Here is a 10,701-nt window from a genome sequence, read left to right as displayed (position 1 = left end):
GAGTTTCAGATCTGTGTGGATCACTCCGATGCTCTTCAGGGCGTCGAGTGCTATGGCCAGCTGCAAGTACAAAGTCGCTCATAAAATATAGAGCAAGTGCCACAGCTGAAAATTTGAATTTGGCTCTCTATCTGATAGTATCTGTACCTGTTGGATGATGGGTCTTATGTGATTTAAAGGCAGAGGGCAACATTGTCTGAGCTTCAAGTAGTCAAGCAGGCTGATGTCCAAGACCTCGAACACCAGACTAGAGCCACTGCTCGTCTGGAAGGACTCATGAAACTTCACGATGTTGCACTTGTCTGGGTCCAAACCTCTGAGTTTTTTTAGCATGGCCAACTGGGAACACATGACAAGTTTGACATGCTTACAATATGTTATCAAAAGATAGTTCATGTGTTACATAGCAAACCTTTTAAACGGCAAAATCAAAAAGGCAAATTCAGACCAACTAATCAAATGCGACACAATCTTTTGCAAGTGCAAACATCAAAATCAATAAAGTAGCCCACCTCTCTGGCGATGATGTGTTCCTGGCTGCTTTTTATGGTCTTTACAGCCACAATCTCTGTGGTGTCCCATTTAACACATCGGTCCACTCTTCCAAAGACCCCCTCTCCCAGATGGTCCAGTACCATATAGTTCCTGGACCTGCAGTGGGCACTGGTGACCAGGGGGGGAGGTGAACTGTCCTCCTCGTCTTCCATTGAAGTATTCATATTACGGAAACTGAGGAAAATGGGGAGAAAAGAGAGAAAACAAGTTGCTATTTTCAATCCCTACTACTTCCAGTCCCTTTAATTAGACTATCATCCATTTATCATGTCATTTCACATTCAGATTAAATATTGTATTTGCCTGTCACTGCCCTAAAACCGTCATTTAATATGATTGTAGGCATTGACTGTAAATCCCATTGGCCTACTGTAAGAATTTAACTAAATGAAACAAATGAAATACTGGTGTCAATAGACTATGGAACACTTTAAGTCAAGGTTGTATTAATGTTAACATACTACATTACATTTTTATTATTTATTAGTGGAGCCAACACCATGTCTGTATTTCCCAAATGATTTTGGACACTTGTAAACCTCATTATCTATCTATCTATCTATCTATTCCTTTTAATTATAAGTTAACAGTCCATAGTTCAAATACAATAACAGTTTTAAGTAGGCTAATAAGTTTAATTGCATGTTGGGGGCTGATGTTAGCCAAGTAGAGCAACGTTTTGTTTTTTGTTATGTGTTTTTCCTGGTGTAACATGTTCCAAGCCCTAATGAACGCTTTAGTTTGTGTTTTTTCCCCCTTTTAGATTGTTTTCACTGTGTTTTAGAGGCATTTACAATGAGTATCTAAGGCGTCTGGAGTGTAGTTTTGAGTTTAGGAACCACTTGTCTAAACATAGCCTATTTGGCTACATTTTCATTATTTAGTAATGAAGATTACACCACTAAAGGCTATCTGTATTTTCTGCAGTTAGTCTCCAAAGGGTTAGGGTTAGACTTTGGTCACTCCTAAAACTCATTATCTCTGTCTCTCTCTCTCTCTCTCTCTCTCTCTCTCTCTATCTATCTATCTATCTATCTATCTATCTATCTGCACCTATCTACCTACCTACCAAGTTCAGGTCGGTACGGTTTTAGTTTAACTTGTACATTAAACATTTCTAGACAAGTAGCTTTATTCTCTCTCTGACTTCTGACTTGAGGAAAGTTTAGAAAAAAATAACAACAGGCAGCTACTGAGTCAATAATTCGTCCTTTCTTCAAGTCGGAGGTTGGAGTTAAAATATACTTGTCTAGAAAATTGCTCAAGTCAATTAAAATCGTACCTGACTGAAAATGTGAACATTGTATATTTCACCCCTCTTTCCACCTCTGTTTCTGAGTTACAGCATCACTGGACCTTAGATACTTTGCTACATTAAAGAAGAAAACCATTGACTTACCTTAATCAGTTGCAACAGTAAACTGAGAAAAATACACATCTTTGACACATCTTTGCATTAGTTCCACAACAGCTTTATGATGCAATAATCTACAAATTCTGCTTTGATTGGGCAATGAAAATTGGTTCCAACCAGCAGGCTAAAACAGTATCCTCACACCAAAATCACACTTAGTCCAATAATAATGTAGTAAATCATGTACTGTCAGATAAATTGAACAGAAATAACTTTTCATTCTAATAGAATTGAGAAAAAATGCAGAAAGTGGGTGGGGTGGGGCAGGGTGTGAAGACTTTTTCTTGCCATTATACTTGATGGATGGGATGATGGATGTGCTGCAAAACATCAAACTCCTTAAAGGTCCATATTCTCCACTTTCCAGTGTTTTATTTTGTGTCTTGAGGTCCATTAAAAAAAGTTTGTGTGGTGTCATGTACTAAACATGAGTGTAGGAAGCATTTGGCCATTGGGGGGGCCATTGGGGGGGACAGATTTGGGCTCTGGGGGCATGCTCCCCCGGGAGGAAATTTTTTCAAAAAACAGCTCTGCAAAACTCATTTCTAGTTCTAGTTCTATCTGAAAATAAAGAAAGAATGACTCAGGTGCTAAACAAGTGACAGATCCGACGTGACATGTTACAGCAGGCTTTCAGCCAATCTATCTAGTTTGATAGGCGTCTGTGGCTAAGAGATGCAGTGTTTCCCATACAGAAGCACATATCTCATCTCAAACTCATTTCGGGGATATAATAACAAAGATAAAGAGGTCAGGTGAAATTATGGGATGGAAATGGCTGGTTATGCACCGTACCATGAAGCATGAATCTCTCATCCCACAACTGCCTCATCAACTTAGACAATTGTTTTCTCTATAAATACACCATTGATTCCAGACTGTTTTCTGTAGCTGTGGTCAGGAAGGAACCTCCATCATATTAGAGCTGGACGACACCGACTGGCCGATATTTGATATTTAATAAAAGGCCAATATCGGCCTGATATATTTGCAAACCAATACATTGGTATAACCCAGGTATTGTCTACCTGATGGAAGGAGTTGGGTATTTGCTGTCCAGGATGTCAGTGGGGACTGCTATGATATACACTCACTGGCCACTTTATTAGGTACACTGCTCGTTAATGCAAATAGCCTGCTCCTCCATACAGTGAATGAATGTGGCTGCAACTCAATATATTAAGCATGCAAACATGGTGAAGTGCTTTATTTTTTTGTTCGACCAAAGATTAGAATGGGCAAGATGAGTGATGTAAGCATCTTTGACCGTGGTCTGGTTGTTGGTGCCAGATGTGCTGGTTCCAGCATCTCAGAAAAGCAATACAGTCTCTAGAGTTTACAGAGAATGGTGCGATAAACAAAAAACATCCAGTGAGCAGCAGTTCTGCGGCCGAACACACCTTGTTAATGAGAGAGAATGGGCAGACTGGTTCAAGACTGAACAGACTGGCTCCAATAACAGTCTTTACAACAGTGGTGTGCAGAAGAGCATCTCACAACACAAGTTGTTGGCCCTTATGATAAATGGGCTATAGCAACAGATGACCAGCCGCTACTAGATAGGTGTACCTAATAAAGTGGCTGGTGACTGTATATACGTGATAAAACTGGGTTAACCTGTACTGTATTTTGTCAGAACTTGTGTCATGAATACCAAAAACCTGTAAAAGAGGGAAGAATTGTGCTGGAGAAACAAACAGGGAAATCATCTTTGAGATTCAGGTAAGGAAGTATTTATTCTTTGATTTGTGTGGAACTGGGTTGAAGCAGGGTTGAAGCCGAGATGAAACGGCATTTCGAGAGTATCTAACTTCCGTATCGTGACGTATTTCCGAGTGAAACAGGAAAGACAGGCGGGACATAACGTTGGGAGGAATTTGATTTGAACGTTGAAAAGTGGGCGTGTCATAACACCCGAAGACACACCGAAGTACCATGCTGTTGCTAGCTAGCTAACTAATGAATCTTAGCTCTGTGCGCTAAAAGTTGAAGATTGATTGATGGGTGGATGTCATGATATTATTGGTTGAAATTAGTTACGGGCATGCTTACGTAAGTACACGGCATATTTTGTTTTACAGGAAGAAAACATGATTGAATTTTGATATAAGAATACAAAGAAATTGATTTTTTTTTTTTTTGGCATATATCGTTAAATAGGTGCACAATATGACCGGGGATGTGATCTAAAAGGGTTAAAAAGGCATTTTTCATTTCATCTCGACTTTAATCATGAAATCATGGGTTGATCGCACTCACAAATACACACATACAAACACACAGTCTAGGGTGCTAGCCTGGCTGACAGACCAACAGGTAAACAACGAGTCAGTGCATCAACCAGCTGTTAGGGCCCTATGGTAGAAAGAACAAGTTTCCTTGTGACCTTACGGCAAAAATGAAGTGTCCCATTAGAATGTCCCTTTGGATGAAAAAAGTGAGGGTCTCATGTTTTACTAGGGTGCCTCCACAGTAGAAAAAAAACAGAATTCATTTTCATTTTTCAGACATTTTTGCCCTAATGCCACCAGATGGGTATTTGAGCAGCTCCAGTGCCCCTCTGGTGTGACATTAGAGCAAAAATGAAGCATGGAAGGGGCCGGAGCCCCAGTGGTTCAACAGGTGGAGCGCGTACCATTAAGGCAGCGACATGTCATCCCCTCTCTCTGCCCTGTCTGTCCTGTCAATCTCTACTGCCCTGTCAATTAAGGTGAAAATGCTCAAAAAAACTAACAAAGTATTAGAAGTGGCCATTAGGGCCTGGACCTACCCTGGTTAAATAAATGTTTCTAGAATCTTTTCGGCACTCACAGGCAGTCCCCCCCCCCCCCATTAGTTATCTTAGGGCTGGAGAGTCTCCTTATGTGTTATGCTTATCCTGGTCCTTGTATTTGACACAGTAATGCCAGCATTTGTTGAGTCTAAGACATTTGGCCTTGTTTTGCTCTAGCTTTCAGCCTTTATGTTAAGGTTGCGGTTTGGTCATGGCTTCTGTTGTGGATGCATTTCTTGATTCTCCTCATGAGCGCTTACTGGATCAATGTACTAAAGAACAGCTTTTGAAAATAGCTGAGTACTATAAGGTTGAAGTAGGTGATAAACGGTTGAAAGATAAAATTAAAGCCATTTTGAGAGCAAATTTAGTGGATGCTGGAGTCCTTAAGATGGAGGAAAAGGATCAGCCTCTTTGTAGTCCAGTGGGTTAAATTTTGAACAGCAGAAGTTGTTGATGATGCAACTGGAGCATGAGAAATTTAAACAGCAAAAGGAACTTGAACTCCAGTTGGAACTGGAAAAGATAAAATACCAGACTGAGCAGGCAACATTAGAATTGGAACAGTGTAAACTGAATCTGATCAAAGAAGGTAAGTTGTCTGATATCTTGTGTCAAGGAAGTGGTGGTTCCACAAATCCTAATAGTTTTGACATCATCAGTAATTTAAGGTTGTTGCCAAAATTTAATGAAAAGGATCTGGACAAATTTTTATTTTGTAACTGGCCTGGATGTAGAGCGCACCTTGATGCTTCAGTGTGTTTTACAGGTAAAGCGCAGGAAGCATATTCCTCTCTAAGTCCTTCTGAGGGTAGTGATTACATTAAAGTTAAAACCGCCGTTTTGAAGGCGTACGAGTTGATTCCGGAGGCGTTTAGCGTTTAGCCAGCAGTTTAGAGCCTGAAGGAAAACCAATCGTCAAACTTATACACGAGATGCACAAGATTTTGTATCTCACTTTAACCGTTGGTGTTCTTCTTCAGGTGTGGACACATTTGAGGATCTTTGTGATCTTGTGATTCTGGAACAGTTGAAAAATTCCTTGCCTGACACAGTTCATTTCAGTGTTCAGTGTTTTACATCTCGGTTGTTTGCTCAAGTTCTGAAACAGCTTCACATCAAGCACAACCAGGCATTGGCGTACCATGCGCAAAGCCAGGGTGCGCCAGGGTGCGCTTGAATGATTTCATCAAAGACTTGGAAGTCTTTGATGCGCGCATACTGTACAGAGTTGGGTGGTGACTGGGAAGAAGGGTTGCCATGGCTACTCTTGTCTGCTAGAGAGGTGGTACAGGAGAGTACAGGCTTTAGCCCAAATGACTTGGTCTTTGGGTATACGGTGCGTGGTCCGTTAGCTGTACTGTTTGATGGTTGGAAATCACCACAACCCCCACAAAACGTATTAAGTTATGTCAGTGGGTTTAGACATAGGCTGTTTATAGCGCTGGAATTGGCAAAATTGAAGTTGGACGCTGCACACGAAAAAATGAAGCGGCTTTATGATCGCCATGCAGAACCTAGGCAATTCAGTGCAGGAGACCAAGTTCTGGCTCTGTTGCCTATTGCTGGGTCACCATTCCAGGCAAAATACACTGGTCCTTTTAATGTGATACGGCAAATCTCTGAACAAAATTATTTGATAGAGATGCCAAAACGGAGGAAGTCCACTTGGCTGTGTCACATTAATCTTCTGAAACCTTACTATGTTTCTTCAGTAGAGGATCCTGAAGTAACAACAGAGGAGCCTAAGGGTGTTCGACCTGTTCTTTTAACATCTACAGATACTGTAACCTCATCTCATATGGTGGCAGCTTATGAGGGGGATGGAGAGGTGACACCTGAGGGCACGCTGGGGGGCACGCTTAACCATTAACCTGGCAAAATGTGAATTTGTGAAGGCCACTGTAACTTATCTGGGTAAAGTGGTGGGCCAAGGGGAAGTGTGTCCGGTACAAGCCAAAGTGGAAGCCATCCAGCAGTTTCCACCACCCACTACACTCAAAAAAATATTTAGGCCTAATATTTAAGATTTATGTATTTTAATTGCATATAAAATTTCCATCCATTTGGATTACAGTTTTAACATAAACAAACTAATAAACTTAATGTGATGCATATTTGTCAGTCAAACATAAATGAAACAAGAATGAGATTTATGTAATAGTACGAATAAACCCAATGTGTTTTAAATACACAATAACCAGGTTTATATATTTATCATCAATAAATCCAATTTGTTTCAAATTCATAAGAACCAGGTTTATATATTCAATATTAATAAAGCCTATTTGTTTGAAATTCATAATAACCAGGTTTATGCAATAAACCCAATTTACTCAAAATGCATTCAATTTATGTACTTTTTATTAATATACCCAATGTATTTTAAATTTATAACCAGATATTTCCAATTTTTAAATCTTTTTTCCATTCACCCCACACCTACAACAATATGTAACTACAATACATGAAAAAAGAACAGTCAGACCATCTTGTTTCACATTTAACAATTTATTAATGCTTCTCAAGGCATGTGGCAAGTTTGGGCATGGCAAAGTCTCAAAGGCAGCAACACCACAGCATGGTACACTGACATAACAGCACACACACACAAAAAGAGGAGCTAGCAAGACATACTTGTACACAGCACCAGTGCTCATACAAACATGTTGTGTTGTGTGCAAAATGTATTATTATTACAAATTATAAAAAAGAAAATGCCCTCTGGGAAAATCCCAATAAAAATATTATTAAAAAAAAGAAAAAGAAAGAAAATGCCCTCTTAAGGTTAAGAAAGTGCTCTATTTTCAAACATTTACTTGTTGCAAACATTTTAAAAGCTAATTTAAGGGAACTCTGGGCTTCTGAACTCTGTTCTACATAACTATCAATGTAAATATATCCATAACACATTTATAATATAAAGAGTGTAGGTTGACGTACACTTACACTTACATATTCTTTGACGAGTGTCTCCATGTCTTCATTGAGGTAGACACTTAGGCTCCTCAGGACACAGTCGCGCTTGATGTTTATGTTTTCATTCTGAAACAAGCATACCAACAAGATCCCAAAGAAAATTACATTAGTCAATGCATTGATTTACAGTTGAAGTAATGCTGAATTTTAAGTTTAATATATTAAGTAATATTTTAAGACTAGAGCAGCCAGGGCTGCAAGGGCGGATATTTCATTTCACTGTTGGGGGGGACAATAAACAGAAAAATTTCTCAAGAGCAATTCCTGAAGGGGACACCAAAGGTGCCGCCAAAAGTACTGTTGTATTAAATGTATATAGAGGTCCATTATGAAACATTTCCATAAGCACTTCATTCCTTTCTTATGAAGATTTTATCAAATTGCCTTTGATATTACAGGGGTCTTTCTACTTGGCGTTTCGGTGCACTGAAAAATGATCGGATGTCTGTTTTTCTTTTCTCTGCCATTTTAACTGACCTGGCTGGCTGACAAATAGACGCACACACACACACACACACACACACACACACACACACACACACACACACACACACACACACACACACACAGCATGCAGGTTATTTACAGTAGTAGGTGAGATGCAACACCCATTAACTGAACTAAAGCTAATATATGCCTAATTAGATTTTGTTTTCCCGAAAAAGCAGATCTCTAATGTTTTGCTGTCAATGTGTAAAAGTCCAGAACGCTATGAAGCCTGCCAGAAACGTACTTATATTTAACATAATGTTTGTTGTAATTATGTCTTTTTTATTAATTAAGTCTTCATTTATTTCCAAAATTATGAACAAAATAACATAGTGCCAGCCATTTTACATGCAGTAAGAAAAAAATAATATACTTAGAACCTAATTACATAGGGTAAGTTAATCTTAAATATTATATTATAGAAATATTACTGTTACCATCTACAAAAGATAAAGTATTTTGGTATGAAATCCCGCATTTTAATTTAACCAACTATCCTGTATCATAAATACATGTCTGGCATTTGTAACAAACCAAACCGCTTGAAAATCGGTCGAAAATTCAGTGAGTTATGAGGATTTTAATTGTGGACAGACCTCCTGCCTCCATACACATACATGCATTAGGAGACGCGGCTCCGTACCAACACGCTGACGCACAAGATTCAACCGCGAGGTAACGGAACAAAATGTAGTCTGATTACAATTGTGAATGTGTTTTATTCTATTGAGTGGTAGAAGTAAAGAAAAATGTCTGACACATCCTTTGTTTTAAGTTAACCTCAGCTACTTACTGGAGGTCTGCCACCACTGACACACTTCCAGAGATCCTCCACACACACTCGTACCGAGGGCTAATGTGTGTGTGTGGGGGTTCGGGGAGGCAGGTAGGCAGTGGACCAAACCACTGTGAGGCATATGAGAGAGGGACTCAATCTTTCGAAACTTAAAAACGCATTGTTTTGCGTCTATAATTAGCACAAGTGCTTTCAATGCATATTATTATATTATTTAAAATTATATAGTTATGTTTACAATGATATATTGAGGGGGACAACTCTCTGTTAGTCCCAGGAAGGGGGGGTCCGGACCCCCCTGTCCCCCCCGTAATTTCCGCCCCTGCAGGGCTGTACTTGCTGGACCCCCTCCTTAGACATGTTTCGTTGTCACCACATTATCATGATGACTTTGATATAGTCACTGATATAAGCTCAAATATAATGTATAATATAATGTACATTTTCCAATTGTACGATAAATATTTTGCATGAGAGAAATTGTTTGTCGTTTGTGTGTGTTAAGCTGCTTTAATACAAAGATCACTAAAGGTCTCTAAGAATCAGAAGGTGGTGAATGTTTGGTAATATGAATTCACAAACCCATATTTGCTACATGAAATCACTGTTGGCCTGCAAATCTGTTTAGCTTTTAGAAAAGAAAGGAGAGGAGAAGGAATGAGGAGGAGGAGGGGGAGGAGGAGAAAGAGAAAAATCCTAAGAATTCCAGCAGCTTGTTGCTTGACACCTCAAAAAAAATAATACATAAAAACACACTTACATTAGCTGTCAATGCCATTATGGTGCGGATTTTCTTTCCTACAGATCCTCCTTTGGCACGGAAAACCTTCATCAGGTCATCAGTGTATCTGTCCAGTTGTCCAATGAATTTTGATATCAGAGGAACAGTTGTTATACGCATGAACTCCAAGTTGACCTGAAAGAGAGGAGAAAAGACAGGATATACTTGACTTTAAACAAGATGTATAACACTTAATGCAATTTGCATCTACATTTCAAACAAATGGGTTACTACACTTACTTCACCAACTTCAAACAGTGCTGGCCATCTGTTTTGGACCTCTGTAATCATTGGCTCCTGAAGAACTTCTTGTCGTCTGTACGAGAAGGTTTATGCTTTTTATGCTGATTCATTGAACTTCAAAATGAGTTTCATTGTTCGTCATCTGATGTATTGAATTTTCTGTGTATTATAAATCAATGTCTTTGTAGCCTACATACTTACAAGATCTAAGAGGTTGCCCCGGCATACAGTTTGGTGTGAGAAAAGATGCTTCAAAGAATTAGGTATCTGTAAATGACAAATGGTTCTAGTTAGAAAGAAAATGCATTTAACATCTAATTCTATAATTGTGTGACGTTCTTTTGCTTATGAAATCACAAATATCATTTTTTACAGAATTTTTTGAATAGTACTCAGTCATCCTTTAGACCAAAATTGTGTCCATTATATACTGACTGCAGTAGCTTATGCTTTTGATCAAGTAAAATATTTATAGTTAGACAGAAATACTATCAACCTTGGAATAGAAAAAGTCTGCACCACTCTTTTAGTGTAGTTAACATTTGCAAACTGTCGACATTTTGTTTTTCAACTAAGGTTGCCCATATATATATTTTTTTGCATAATTCAAAACATATCATGCCTAATTAAACTGTAGGCCTGTTCTAAATTGTGAGCCAGTGATCTCCACG

General features: G+C 38.9%; 1 long non-coding RNA gene across 1 annotated transcript; it reads right to left on the bottom strand.

Moving 5' to 3' along the window:
* Positions 1-7,744: 7,744 nt before the first annotated feature.
* On the bottom strand, positions 7,745-10,295 carry LOC139913620 (uncharacterized). The gene is made up of 3 exons (XR_011784720.2): positions 10,028-10,295; positions 9,767-9,922; positions 7,745-7,787 (listed from the first exon to the last, which is right to left on the bottom strand). It is a non-coding gene; the product is annotated as an uncharacterized LOC139913620 (long non-coding RNA).
* Between the last annotated feature and the right edge of the window lie 406 nt (positions 10,296-10,701).

This window comes from Centroberyx gerrardi, chromosome 9 (assembly GCF_048128805.1).
Source record: "Centroberyx gerrardi isolate f3 chromosome 9, fCenGer3.hap1.cur.20231027, whole genome shotgun sequence".
In the NCBI taxonomy this organism is placed as follows: domain Eukaryota; kingdom Metazoa; phylum Chordata; class Actinopteri; order Beryciformes; family Berycidae; genus Centroberyx; species Centroberyx gerrardi.
This window is presented reverse-complemented; position numbering and strand designations above follow the sequence as displayed.